A 15291-nucleotide genomic window follows, 5' to 3' on the forward strand; every position below is an offset into this window, starting at 1 on the left:
TGTACTTTACTCAAGTATTTCAATTTTCGGAGACTTTTACTTTTACTCCACTACATTTCAAAGTCAAATATCTTACTTTTTACTCTACTACATTTTCAAAATCAGTCGTTCCTTTTTATTTATAAGCTAGAGGACAAAATCCATGGCCTGATTTACGCGATTTTTTTTAAATCGTTGAAAAGAAGAACGAGTCTTTCATTTTTAAGCGCCTTCTCTGCCTATCTCGGTCCTGTACAATTTCTTCATACAATGATTCTCCTTCCAATCTAAGGAAACACATAGAGGTAAGCCATTTTAATTTCACTCATTTAAAATAAAGAGATATAAATCTAACTGTAGCTTGCAGAACACATTTTCGTTAAAATATAGACTGTTACGCTACCATGAACATTGTACACGTCGTCGTCTAAGTAAACTTAACTGTTTCACCTTATTTCATATCTGAATTTGAAACTTTTCAAGCTGAGTGCTCTGATATTGTGAAATGGGAATCAATCGAATTTAACATTTTATGTTGGAATTTAAATTAATTATATTTTGACTAGGCGGCACCGATTCAATTCACATTTATTTGTATTAGCGTTTTTCACAATACATATAGTTTCAAAGCAGCTTGAATTTGTCTACATAAATATTTTGAGTGATCTGCTATCAGAGGTGACTTTCTACGTAAAACTCTACATCTAAATGTACAGTTTTAAGATAATACAAATCATGCTGTTATAGCTAACATCATGTATTATTTAAAGAAGGAAACAATGACCTAATTTAAGTAATTATTACAAGTTGGGAACACAATGATTATATTATAAGAAAATTTTGCATCGGTGAATGTATGATGCTAAAACAGTTGACTGGTGGAGTAGATTGCTCCTTATTAACAGGTATTGTTATTTTCAAAAGCTTCCAAAGACTGATCTAACTAAGCCTATGCTGAAAATAATATACTCTGTATTTACTCTGTATTTCTTATGACATGCTAAAAGAAAAGCACATAAAATATATTTTATTATTTTATTTAATCAAAATAATAGTACTTGGATATTTGAGTACATTTTAAGGCAAATACTTTTGTACTTTTACTCAAGTAAAAGTTTAAAGGCAGCACTTCTACTTTTACTTGAGTAATATTTTTCCTTGGGTATCTCTACTTTTACTCAAGTACATGGTTTGTGTACTTCGTCCACCACTGCCTTTAATGAGGACGATGCTGCTTTCATTCTGGACCATAGTGGGACCAGGACAATATATAGCGATAACCCTCCTAAAGACAAAGAAATTGAGATTTTCATCAACAGAGATCCAAAGATATCAAACAAACTTTGCAGAATAAAGTATGGATATTTTGACGACATTGTTTTCTTGATCAGGGAGATCAATACACACCTGCCAGCGGGTGTGAGTATTGGATTCGACCATGTTAAAAATAAAGTGTTTCTGAAAGGGCCTCCGAATACTTCATTGACATTTTACGGAAAGCTGTCTATTATTTTAGGATTAAACCATGGGGTTGCTATAGAAGCCGGAGACCAGACTGTTACGTATGCACCACATCAAGCAGACATAAATGGTGGTTTCTGTACAATGTATATATATACCGATATAATAGAATATCAATCAGTTGGCGATTATCATGTCCCCCTATTAAGGTGTGTACATATAGAAGGTGAGAGTAACAAGGCTTGCTGTGTTAGATACGACCGACCTCATTACGTGTCGATTAATAAATCTACCATCACCGAGATAAGCATACAAGTAAAAGACGATCAAAATCAAGACGTGCGTTTCAGTTACGGAAAGGTCTGCGCTAAATTACACTTTAGACCCGTAAAACACTACGTTTTTTAGGAAAATAAACTTGGAGAATGGTGTACTACAACAATCACAATGTCGACCCCATGCGTTACGTGGCATATTACCAGAATCAGGCAGGCAATGGCATCCCTGGCTATGCCGGGGGAGGGGTTATGTATGGAGCCGGTCTGGGTGGACTTTTTCGTGGTATGTTACGTATGGCGGTACCCCTGCTAAGACGTGGATTTAACATAGCAAAGCCACAGCTCAAATCAGCAGCAAAAAACATACTAGGCGATGTTGTTAGCAATACGTTATCGCACTCTTTTAATAACAACAACAACAGTCAAGATGGTTCGGGGTTGATGGTAATGACTCGCAAAAGAATGACTAGACCTCCAGGGACCCGGAGGAGTGGTCATACGCAGAATAAAAGAAAACGACAGCCTAAGAAAACATCAGTTGTCAAACGTAAGCGCAAGGCTACAACAAGGGGTGCTGCTGCAAAAAGAGCAAAGAAATCTGTTAAAACAATATTTTAGATCATGGCATTACTACACAGCATGTCAGAAGAGTGTTTAAAAACCGAACTGGACCTGTTTACAGTACCGCTGACTCAAACCGCTATTGAGAAAAATACATATATTGAAGTACCCCCTTTATCTGCTATATCAGACTCAACACCTATGGAATTTTTTATTGCTGGAACTGGTGAGGACTAAGTGGATCTGAACAACACAATGTTGTTTTTACGCCTCAAAATCACAAATCCTGATGGCACAGATATTGCAGACGGAGCTCCCGTGGGGCTTATTAACTATCCAGGAGCAACAATATTTTCACAAGTTGATGAGTCGCTTGGGGATCGTCTCATATCACAGAGTTCAAGTACACATCCTTATCGTTGTATAATAGAACTGCTCATAAATTATGGCAAGGGGGCCCTGGAAACACTATTCTCTGCGGGGCTCTTTTACAAAGATACGGCTGGACATATGGATACTACCGACCCTGCAGGGGGTAATCATGGTCTGACAAAAAGAGCTGCCTTTACCAACGCCAGCAACGTGGTCCAGCTTCTTACACCCATACATAGCGATATATTCTTTCAAGAAAAACTGATGCTTAATGGAGTGGACATTAAAATAAGGATGACCAGAGGTCGAGTCGAAGACGAATTTTGCTTGATGAGGAGTGACAATATAGCCTATAAACTAAACATCCTCTCAGCATCGTTATTTGTGAAAAAAGTGTCAGTAACACCAGCTGTAAGGTTGGGCCATGCGCAGGCCCTGCTCTCAACCACCGCTAAATACCCAATGGACCGAGTATGTCTGAATTTTTTTTCCATACCAGTAGGCTCCAGGGTGAGCACTCAAGAAAACCTATTAGGAACTCTACCAAAATCTATTGTACTAGCCATGGTTGATAATGATGCATTTGTAGGTTCATATGATAAAAAACCCTTCGCTTTTAAAAATTATGATTTAGAATTCTTAGCCATCTATGTTGATGGGCAACAACACCCTGCGAAACCGCTACAGCCTGAATATGAAAACGGGTCCGCAGTGAGGGAATTTTACCAGTTAGCATTGGCTTCTGGAAGGCATCTTAAAAATCAGTCCCTGTCTATTGATCGAGAAGTATTCCTTTTTGGATATACAATTTATATGTTCAATCTAACACCTGATTCTGAATGCGCTCAGCACATATCACTAATCAAGAGTGGTAATATAAGACTGGAAGCACGTTTTAGACAACCTCTATCAGGCACAATAAATCTGATACTTTATGCTACATTTGACAGTGTTCTTGAGGTTTCAAATCGTCGTCAGATACTAGTTGATTACTAATAATACACCAAAAATGAATACTATACAGCTTACGGCCGTCATGGATAAGATCTCCTGCAATATCAATTTTCTGGGTGTGCTACCGTACGACTACCTACCCAAAAAACAATAAAAAAAACTCCCCTTGATGGTTATATTGAACACACATCCTTCTGGAATGCCGGGACAACACTGGTTAGCCATTTACGAAAATGAGGATGGTGTAGGATGTTTTTTTGACAGTTTTGGTAATAAACCAGATTACCAAGGATTTCCACAAAATATCAAAAACTTTTTAAAATGCAATTCTAAGGAGATACAGCATTCGACCGTACAAGTCCAAGATTATTCATCAGACACATGCGGACAGCATTGTGTGTTCTTTCTTTACCACATGCCTAAAGGGTTTGATTATGATTATGTCATGAGACTGTATAGTGATGATTTTATTAAAAATGATAAAATTGTGTCAGCTTTTGTTAAAAAACTAAAACATGCTCAATGTAATGAAAGTGTTTTAAATTGTATTCAGTGTGTACAAACAGTTGAAATGTTTATGTCTTATGTTTTCAATAAATACTAAAAACAGAAATGGGGTGTCTCCAAGCCTTTATTCATATGTAAAACATTGAACAATACATATAATAACAACTAAACGACAATAACAACAATCATGCAAATCTCATGAGTTTAAAAATTTATCCAACGAGCTGGGTTAAGAGGGGGTGATTGAAATGCATTGCCTTCCGGATAATTTGCGTTACAGGCTGTAACGTTCTGTGTTCAAATTAGTTTACCGCATGTCTTACATAGTGGTTTGGAACCATAGAGTATGGTATATTTAAAACGGCAATGGCCTCCAGAAACTCGTTCCAACCATGTGGTCTCCGTTCATCAGCAATCTTTTGTGGCGCCGTCACGCCTTTAAGTAAATCGTACATGTGTGAACCAGGGATCGTTCTACCTTTAAAAACAAACTCTCCTGATTCCCCCCAGGACGTGATTTCTTGAGTTTTGGACATTTTATCTAAAATGTATCGAACATTTTTCACACTCCTCTTTGGAACATTCTTTAAAATGTCATCCACAACATTGTCCAGAGCATCATCACCACTCACACTATCTGTCACAGTAGGTTTTTCTTTTTCAACGAGGTCAGCCTGTGGTATGGTTAATGTTAATGTGTTGGATTCCCTGTCACTTTGTTTAAACAGTGTTAAAAATCTCTGTAAAACAGCAGTGTACATCTTAGCCTTTTCATATGATCCCAGATCAGGGCGGTTCAAAATATTTCTTATAGTCATGTCCAAGTCATTCTCCACAACCTGCTGAATAGTCTCACGTGGGGTACCAGTCTTGATCTTATCCAACTGACTTTGTGGTACTAGAAACATCTTTTCAGCATACTCCATCATTACTTATTTAGAAGTAATTAAACTGGTAATGAATGGCACTGCAACGCTTAGAAGAGGTATGAGAAATCCCCCGTGCTGATTGATTAACCTTCTTTTCCTTCTAAATCCAACCTGTTTGTCCGCGACAATTTTGATTTCACTTTTTCTTCTCTTCAGCTTCTGATATTGCTGCGATGTAAGTGGTACATTACCATGAAGTACGTTTAGAGCCACTTCACACAATGTTAAAATGAACTCGTCTGTGGCATCCTCTAAAATAACGCGTCTTTGTTTAGGTGTAGCTTTTAATAACAACTTTAAAAGAGCCAGGTTTCTTACAAGTCTTGCAGACATCTCTAATTACGTCAGTGTGTTCTTTTCTGAATGTAGACAACAGGATTTTGTGAGAGCAGATCTGTTCTGAGACGATATTGCTCTGGTGTTTTCGCTTTAAAGTCGATCATTAGGTAACCAAAAGGAATGCGGGTAGCATCTTGATAACACTCCATAAAAAACTTTGTGTTTCGAGGATACATCTGTCTGGCTAGCACATTAATTTGGGTATTGTCTCGGGGGTTCTTGAACAATACCAGATAATTTGTGTTCAATTTGGGTTTGTAATATATTAGATCGTCTTTCAAAATCCAGATTTTGCATCTGAATAATTTCTCATCTATTTCCTCTGGGAGATCCAGACCTTGTAAAACCATATCAAAATTTCGATAGTCCTCCCCAAAAACTTAAATTTGCTGATCGATAATTTCTTGTAGCTGTTCAGTTATAGACAAATGCTCATTTCTACCTCTTACAAAACGCATCTGTTGACAACCATTTAAATCATCAGCTGACCGCACTCTTTTACCCGCCATTTCTAAAAATCGTATTTTCCGTTAGACAGGTTCTCCTCTGATTACACGCTAAAATAATCAAACATACAAATAAGAACACCCCATACCTGACACAAATAGTTCCTCAGAAAACAGTTTAAAATACACATTAATTCCTCCTACAAATACTAGTTCAAATACAAGAAATACACATTAAACCATAGCATTTCAAGAATGCATTTAAAATACATCATAAATCCTTAAAAATAAAACACAATAATTCATAGCAATTCGAGAAAAGCATTTAAAATTCACCTTAAATCCTGAAAAATAAAACACATTGCTCAAATGCACGAAAATACAAAATAATTCATAGCATTTCAAGAAAAAAGCATTTAAAATACACGCATTTAAAAATCACCTTAAATCCTGAAAAATAAAACACATTGCTCAAATGCACGAAATACAAATTAACCTATAGCATCTAAAAAGCATTTAAAATACACACATTTAAAATACACCTTAAATCCTGCAAAATAATACAGTTGCTCAAATGCACTAAATACACATTAAAACATTACCCCAATAGCATCTCAAAAAAGGCATTTAAAATGCAGCTTAATTCACTCAAAAAGTATATCAAGAAGACATTTTGTTTTTAAGAATACTAAATAGACGTTAATTCCATACTACAATGACTCAAGAACACAGTTTTTTTTTAACCTTAATTAAAAACTACCATTGTGTGAAATAGTGCGATTAAGATTAGCCATTAATCTTACCATTAGTTGTCTATTGTGGCGTTCATTTTCATGGCTCTGTACAATCCTCTGTAATATCCCTTCAAGATTGTCTGTACGATCCAACAGTAGCCTGTTTAACGATCCTTGCTCCGCTGAATTGGATAATAAAGTGTCAATACATCCATACATCCTTCTCGTGAGTTCACTGTGGATGTCCAGGCTTTCTTGTAGCTGGCGACATTTTTCACTTATCTCCAACAACAACTCATGGTTAAAGTGATACTGGTTGGATGGTAAATCCACAGATGATTTCGCCGGAACAGTTATACACTCCGTAGCAGGTGCCCCTTGAACCCCGGATGAAGTTACGACTTCGCTGTTGTTTTTTAAAACGACCTCCGAGAACTCGCCCAAAATGCTGTTCCAGGTTGTCGTAGCATCACCCCTCAGTACATCTTCTGTGTAGAAATCTGTTTAGACGTATTACAAAATATAGAATCATATTAGTACTCCATAAAACATATTTACAAATCCTAAATAAAGAATAGCTAAATATTCACACTTACCAACCGCTTGAATAGCTTGTGGGAGTACTGGAGGATCCGCTGGTATCGAATTTAAAGCGACACGTCTGCGTCTCCGACTTAGCCTGTTAACCGGTTTCGACGAAATTGAAGATGTTGTTGGAGTCGCAAATCCGGGTGGCGATACAAATGCTACATTATCAACCCAGGGGGAAAAAAGATAGTACGCTTTTATGTTTTTTCAAAACTGATTTTGGACAATACAGTTTTTGGACATAAAGTGTACCTTGCAAATCGCTGTATGCAGCACTTGTTTGAGGTGCATCAGTAATCACATCAGCATATACTATATTGAAATAAAAATATAACAAATTTAATCTCGACACGGGTACATACGTAAAAAGAAATACGGTTTAATTATGAAAATAAAACATAGCATCACTTGCAAATTGTTATTAGCAGTTTCGCTTTGAACTGCAGCAGTAATCAATTCAGCATTTACTATATAGAATTAAAAATAAAACCAAATATAAATAAAACATTTATAAATCTACCATTTCGAAAATAATTGTAAATCGAGATGAAATAATACTCACAAAGCAGATCAATTTGGTCAAATGCTGCTTCCGCAGATCCTGCATCGTACAGAGAGATTATTTAAATCCTGTTAAACTTTAAAGTTAAACAAATAAGTATATTTAACAAGGAAGCTACCTTAATAAATGTAACTTTACTTACCAACTAGATTCGAAGCCATTGTTTTAAAAATACGTGAAGAGTAGAGTCTTCGTAAGACCCATGTTACTATGTATTGTGACGCTGAACCGTGGTTGGGGGCGTGGTCAGCTCGAAATGCATTTTCAAGTCCACATTGAATTTTGCACCACTCAACGCGCTGTGTGTAAATGAAAATGCAATCCCAAATCTTCAACCTGTTAATGTTAATGCATTAAGGGAAAATGACATTTGAATTTTCTTTTTTGCTACAGTTTTGCTTGACTATCTTAAATATGTATAATCAATCCGGGAATGCATTTTCATTTTAATTTTGCAACTTAAAGAGCGTTAAAAAGTATGCACATTGCACATTAAGACTGCTGTTGAAAATGGCAAATGTAAATAATATAAGTTCATTTTCATTTTCCTTCTGCACCAAACTTTGCACATGTGGAGTAATGGAAAATGTATATTTAAATACAGAAATACATTGCCATTTTGAATATTGCATTGCCATTTTGAATATTGCATTGCAAATTGAATTTTGCACCACATATGCTTCCATACAGTACAGCCCCCTGAAGTGATTTGTATATTTCATGAATAACAAGAACCTCCCTAATTTACTTTATGACGACCGTTGCACTAAATGCATGGGGCCACAAGGGGGCAGTAGAATATTAACCATGATGAAAGAAAAACCAATCATCTGATTAACAAGTCATAAAAAACACACAATTATAAACTTTCTTTGGGACATCTTGATAAGGAAACCATTCCTAGACTCCATGCTGTTCTGAGACATACCCCCGCTGTTAGTCTGGCCGTAAGAGACCAACATTTGTCATATGGTGTGGGTGTCATATAGGCGTTACATTACACCAGGAACCAGAGCAAGACTTTTTAAAACTTTTTTAATTGATCTTAGAAGTACCATCACACGCATTAACATTTAATTTATCTCTCCTCTAATATACAATACACACACATAAGATGGACTACACACTGGGTGATGGGAGACATGTCTGAAAGCTTTATCTTGTTCTGCGGATGCTCAGGTAACGATGGAACAAAGAAAAGACAGAGAGTTAGTCTGATTTCATCCATTTCCACAGATCCTCTTGTCGGCGAAATACACATAACCTTTCGGACTGTTTTAGGAGCCTTTGGAACAGCCATTGTACCAGTAGAGCGGGGACTTTAAAATTACAACTTTTCTTAACATTGTTTATATACCCTAGTATGATCAGGGGGTGGTAGGTGAAACACACTAGATCTGGAAAATATCAACATCAGGGATTGTTTTTCTTTAACTTTTTATTGCTCTCATTCACAGGCTGTCAGAGGTCAAGCATTCTCAAACCATTCCTTATCTCTTCCGCTGTGAAGAGGGGTGTGTGACAGCTAGGTCTGGACATTACAAACATCTTTTATGATCAACAATAAAGGGTCATAAATGTACACACGGTACACGATCAAAGGGGTCATAATCATAAAACACAGCAGGGGGCCATAAATTAGGGTAATAAATCAAAATTTTTGACACACGGTGTATCATATCTTCTTCTGACCTTAGTTTCAGCAGTCATGTCAAAGCAATAAGCCGATCAGCATACTACCATCTCAGAAACATAGCCAGAATCAGATGTTTTGTCTCAAGCCAAGATTTAGAGAAACTAGTTCATGCTTTCATCACCAGCAGGGTGGATTACTGTAATGGACTCCTTACAGGTCTTCCCAAAAAGACCATCAGACAGCTGCAGCTCATACAGAACGTTGCTGCCAGGATTCTGACCAGAACCAAAAAATCTGAGCATATCACTCCAATCCTCAGGTCCTTACACTGGTTACCAGTTACTTCTAGAATCAACTTCAAAGTTTTATTAATTGTCTTTAAATCACTTAATGGTCTAGGGCCTAAATACATCTCAGATATGCTCATTGAATATAAACCAAACAGACTTCTCAGATCATCAGGATCAATTCAGTTAGAGATAACAAGGGTTAACTCAAAACAGGGCTGTAGTAGAGTAGGCGGGGCGAGACCGTGGTTCGAGTCCGGTGAGTAATTGTGAATTAGCGCCAGCTGTGCGCACACCGGGCTCGAATCACGTAGGAGATGGGAGCATAAAAGGAACGAGCGACCGGACCGTCGAAGAGAGAGGACCGGGCCCGAACTTGTTTTACGTTTGTATTTATATTGGTATTTATGTTTATGTTTTGTTCGCCGGCGGTCGTCCGTGAGGGGCCGCCGGCTGTTATTATTTATATTAAAAGTTGTTTAATGTTTTCCGGTTCCCGACTCCTTCCTTCCATACTTGAATCTTATTACAGTGGTGCCGAAACCCGGGAGGAAGGAGAGACATGCTGTCGGAGAGTCCTCGCCGCCGAGTGGCCTCGCGGTGCCGGAGAGTTCGGGCAGCGCGGACGAAGGGCGTCCGCCAGTGGCTGCCCGAAGCGGTGGCTCTGGGGAAACGGAAGTGCACAGTGCGGCCACCGTCAAAACTTCGGTGGAACGGCGACCTTTGCTGCCGCGCCCCTGGGTCGAGGTGGGGTGGCTTTCGTCCAAGTGGGAGCGGGGGGGTTGCCGCCGTCCGCCAGAGGCCGGAGCCTGTGTCCGTCCCCCGAGGGGGAGGAGCAGGGGGCGGAAGTGCCGGGTGAGCCACCGCCTGCCAGAGGCCGGAGCCTGCGTCCGTCCGCCCAAGGGGGAGGAACAGGGGACGGGGAACCCGCCCCGACTCCCGGATAAAGGAGGAGCCACCGCCGGCCGCCAGGGGGCGGACGGTCGAGCCGTCCACCGAAGCCCCAGGGCCACCGCAAGGCACCGCGAAGGAGAGTACTCCGGCTGGTTGAGGAACGAGCGGCAGCATGTCGGGGAACCGGATTTTTTTTTTTTCCTCTCTCCCCTCTCTCTTTCCGGTCGCTCCGAGGGCTCCCGTCTCCGTTGTCTCGTCTCGTCGCTGCATACCCCCCACCCCACCCCCCCCGAGGGAGGGGGGTGAGCTTGCACAGTCGCGGGGGTACCCCCCGGCCTGTGAGGGGTGATGGGGGTATGTAGTAGAGTAGGCGGGGCGAGACCGTGGTTCGAGTCCGGTGAGTAATTGTGAATTAGCGCCAGCTGTGCGCACACCGGGCTCGAATCACGTAGGAGATGGGAGCATAAAAGGAACGAGCGACCGGACCGTCGAAGAGAGAGGACCGGGCCCGAACTTGTTTTACGTTTGTATTTATATTGGTATTTATGTTTGTTTTGTTCGCCGGCGGTCGTCCGTGAGGGGCCGCCGGCTGTTATTATTTATATTAAAAGTTGTTTAATGTTTTCCGGTTCCCGACTCCTTCCTTCCATACTTGAATCTTATTACAAGGGCGAGTCAGCGTTTAGTCATTATGCCACCCGTAGCTGGAATCTGCTTCCAGAAGATATCAGACATTCAACAACAGTAGCTACTTTTAAATCCAGATTAAAAACACACTTGTTTAGCTGTGCATTCACAACCTGAGCACTGTGCTGGTTAACATCAACTGCACTTTTATTTCTAATTTTTATTTTGCTCCTATTCTTTTAACATTTTTTAATCAATTTTATTGCTGTTTTACTGTTTCTTAAAAATCTAAAGTTTTTGTGATCTTAAATCATTTGCACTTTAAAGATACATTTTATTTCTTTCTGTCAATCATTTTGTAACAGTTCTAGTAAACTGTTACCAGTCTCCTATGTTAAATGCAAGTTGTAATTTCACTCATTAGAGGGCATTAGGGAGCCATTATCAGGAAGATCTCTCTATACCAGAGAGTAAAAGGAAGAGGGAAGTGTGAGTTAGGAATACCTGTTAGCTGAGAGCACATGCTCTTTCTATGCTTTCATTTCAAAAACCCTGTTGAGGAACATTTGTGTTCTACATCTCAATGTGAGTTGATGTGTTTCTTTATCATTAACAAAGGTTTATAGCGTGAATATATTTTGCTTGCTGAACCTCATGTTGTATTGTTTGTTTTGTTTTGTTTTGACCAGAGGGTTTGGTATCTGCTTGATTTTGATGGCTTCTCAACTGGTTCAAATTCTTGATGTTATTGTCTTCTACGTGGAAGTATATCCGAACTCCTGAACGAAAAGACACTTTTTCCTTGGATTAACCCTTGTTGAGCAAATGTGGATTTTGTCCTTCTAACCCCTAAAACATCTACAATGGTGTGATGGACCAAGGACATTTGTGGTAACTCTGGACTTTGATATCGGGTGTACATTTATAAGGTTTTGCTTCCAAATGCTCTGCATCATGAGTTTGACCAATCAGCTGTGAGCAAAGAAACATATAGGTTCCCAGCAGCTGTTCTCTGTTGCAATGGCTTCACCTTTTCTCCCAAATCCTGTGGACATCTCCACGCAAATTGTTTGACGAGCACTTCGTAGAGAAAGAGTTTTTAGGGACAGACAAAATCCCCTTGACTTTCCTGATAGTTACTTGTACGAAAGATACAGATTTTCCGCGGAAGGAATGTCTTATCTTTGCGAACTTCTTGAGCTGCACATAACAAATGTGACTTGTCGAAGCCATGCCCTTACTGTACCGCAAATGGTATGTATTGCGTCGCGTTTTTTTGCAAGTGGTACATACTTGTATGTGTCGGTGATGCAGAGAATCTAGGGAAAAACACGGTCTGTCGAACCATTCGCAAGGTGGTCCTCGTTCTGCAGGGGTACATAAATACCTTCATTGTGTTCCCTGGACATTTATCCACCATGTCCATAAAAGAGGGCTTTTATAAAATTGCCGGTAAGATATCTTAATAATGTGACATCACATGAACAAATTTAACCTTTCAAGCTAATTTTTTTGAATGCTCATATTTCACACTCAGAAATCTATTATACAATAGTAGCTACCTGTTAGAAATGGTTTTAAATATATATTTTTCATTCCTATGATAGGATTCCCTAGAGTCATAGGAGCAATAGACTGCACACATGTTGCAATCTCCACAGCGATAGGAGAACATGAAGCAGATTATGCGAACAGAAAGTCCTTTCACAGCCTTAATGTTCAGGAAGGGCTACTATATAGCCTATGTGAAATTATTTTTATTTGCATTGAGTATGTAGTAGAGTAGGCGGGGCGAGACCGTGGTTCGAGTCCGGTGAGTAATTGTGAATTAGCGCCAGCTGTGCGCACACCGGGCTCGAATCACGTAAGAGATGGGAACATAAAAAGGAACGAGCGACCGGACCGTCGAAGAGAGAGGACCGGGCCCGAACTTGTTTTACGTTTGTATTTATATTGGTATTTATGTTTATGTTAATGTTATTGCGCCGGCGGTCGTCCGTGAGGGGCCGCCGGCTATTATTACTTTATTAAATGTTTGTTTAAATGTCTTCCGGTTCCCGACTCCTTCCTTCCATACTTGAATCGTATTACAGTGGTGCCGAAACCCGGGAGGAAGGAGAGACATGCTGTCGGAGAGTCCTCGCCGCCGAGTGGCCTCGCGGTGCCGGAGAGTTCGGGCAGCGCGGACGAAGGGCGTCCGCCAGTGGCTGCCCGAAGCGGTGGCTCTGGGGAAACGGAAGTGCACAGTGCGGCCACCGTCAAAACTTCGGTGGAACGGCGACCTTTGCTGCCGCGCCCCTGGGTCGAGGTGGGGTGGCTTTCGTCCAAGTGGGAGCGGGGGGGTTGCCGCCGTCCGCCAGAGGCCGGAGCCTGTGTCCGTCCCCCGAGGGGGAGGAGCAGGGGGCGGAAGTGCCGGGTGAGCCACCGCCTGCCAGAGGCCGGAGCCTGCGTCCGTCCGCCCAAGGGGGAGGAACAGGGGACGGGGAACCCGCCCCGACTCCCGGATAAAGGAGGAGCCACCGCCGGCCGCCAGGGGGCGGACGGTCGAGCCGTCCACCGAAGCCCCAGGGCCACCGCAAGGCACCGCGAAGGAGAGTACTCCGGCTGGTTGAGGAACGAGCGGCAGCATGTCGGGGAACCGGATTTTTTTTTTTCCTCTCTCCCCTCTCTCTTTCCGGTCGCTCCGAGGGCTCCCGTCTCCGTTGTCTCGTCTCGTCGCTGCATACCCCCCACCCCACCCCCCCCCGAGGGAGGGGGGGGAGCTTGCACAGTCGCGGGGGTACCCCCCGGCCTGTGAGGGGTGATGGGGGTATGTAGTAGAGTAGGCGGGGCGAGACCGTGGTTCGAGTCCGGTGAGTAATTGTGAATTAGCGCCAGCTGTGCGCACACCGGGCTCGAATCACGTAGGAGATGGGAGCATAAAAGGAACGAGCGACCGGACCGTCGAAGAGAGAGGACCGGGCCCGAACTTGTTTTACGTTTGTATTTATATTGGTATTTATGTTTATGTTTTGTTCGCCGGCGGTCGTCCGTGAGGGGCCGCCGGCTGTTATTATTTATATTAAAAGTTGTTTAATGTTTTCCGGTTCCCGACTCCTTCCTTCCATACTTGAATCTTATTACAGAGATCAATCTTTAAATAAATAGTAACTAACAGATAGGACAATTATTTACTGTACATTTCATCTGCAGATGACATGTGATCATGAATGCATTATCACAAGCTTGGATTCCAAATGGCCTGGCTCAGTGCATGACTCTATTTTGTGTCAGCGCTTTGAGGAAGGCAAGTAAAATTTGGAACAGTACACTTTAAAGTTTAAATTTTAATAGCAAAACTTACACAATTTTCCCCTTTTCTGTTCTATGACAGGGCTTTTTGATGGCCTGTTGGTAGGAGATAGAGGTTATGCATGCCAGAGGTTTTTGCTAACCCCCTATCCTCACCCTCAGACAGGGCCACAAAACCGCTTCAATGTGGCCCTCAGTAAAACCAGGGTCAAGATCGAGATGACCTTTGGCATCCTAAAGGCACGTTTCAACTGCCTTAGGCGTTTAAGAGTGTCACCAGTGCGGGCATCACAGATAGTGGCTGCATGTGCCATTCTGCACAATATAGCCACTATCAGAAAGGAGCGAGAACCACCACAAAACCAGCTTCTCCCTGATGAAATAGACCCCATCACACTTGACCACCCAGCTGGAGCAGCTGTCAGAGATGCAATCACAACACAATATTTTACTTAATAAAAGCACACTGACACTGCAGATAGGTCTCAAACTGTTTTATTGGTCATGTGGAGGAAGAAAGAGAGCAAGAGAAAATTACATTAATAAACAATCAAAGTGTTCATACTAAAGGGTTACTTGGTTAAAAAAAGTTCACATACTGAGATCAGTTTTTTCCAGCTGTTTGATCTCCAATTTTTTTATTTTTTTATTTGGAGCCTCCTCAGCTCACAGTCCAGCTCCTTCAGTGAACAGTCTAGTTCTAGGCCCTGACCGAGTCTGTTTCCACTTGAAACAATTCCACCACAAACAATCATTACACATTTTCTGGAGGTTGATCAAATCACAAAAAGTGGCATGACTTTCTAGGAGCCAGCACCAGAGTCAGACTGTACAGCACTTGCAATC

The 15291-nt window shown here is 41.2% G+C and overlaps 1 pseudogene; it reads left to right on the forward strand.

Moving 5' to 3' along the window:
* The first annotated feature begins 12174 nt into the window (after nucleotides 1-12174).
* Nucleotides 12175-14901, forward strand: LOC130432035 (putative nuclease HARBI1; annotated as a pseudogene).
* Nucleotides 14902-15291: the final 390 nt, after the last annotated feature.

This window comes from Triplophysa dalaica, chromosome 11, assembly GCF_015846415.1.
Source record: "Triplophysa dalaica isolate WHDGS20190420 chromosome 11, ASM1584641v1, whole genome shotgun sequence".
NCBI lineage: Eukaryota > Metazoa > Chordata > Actinopteri > Cypriniformes > Nemacheilidae > Triplophysa > Triplophysa dalaica.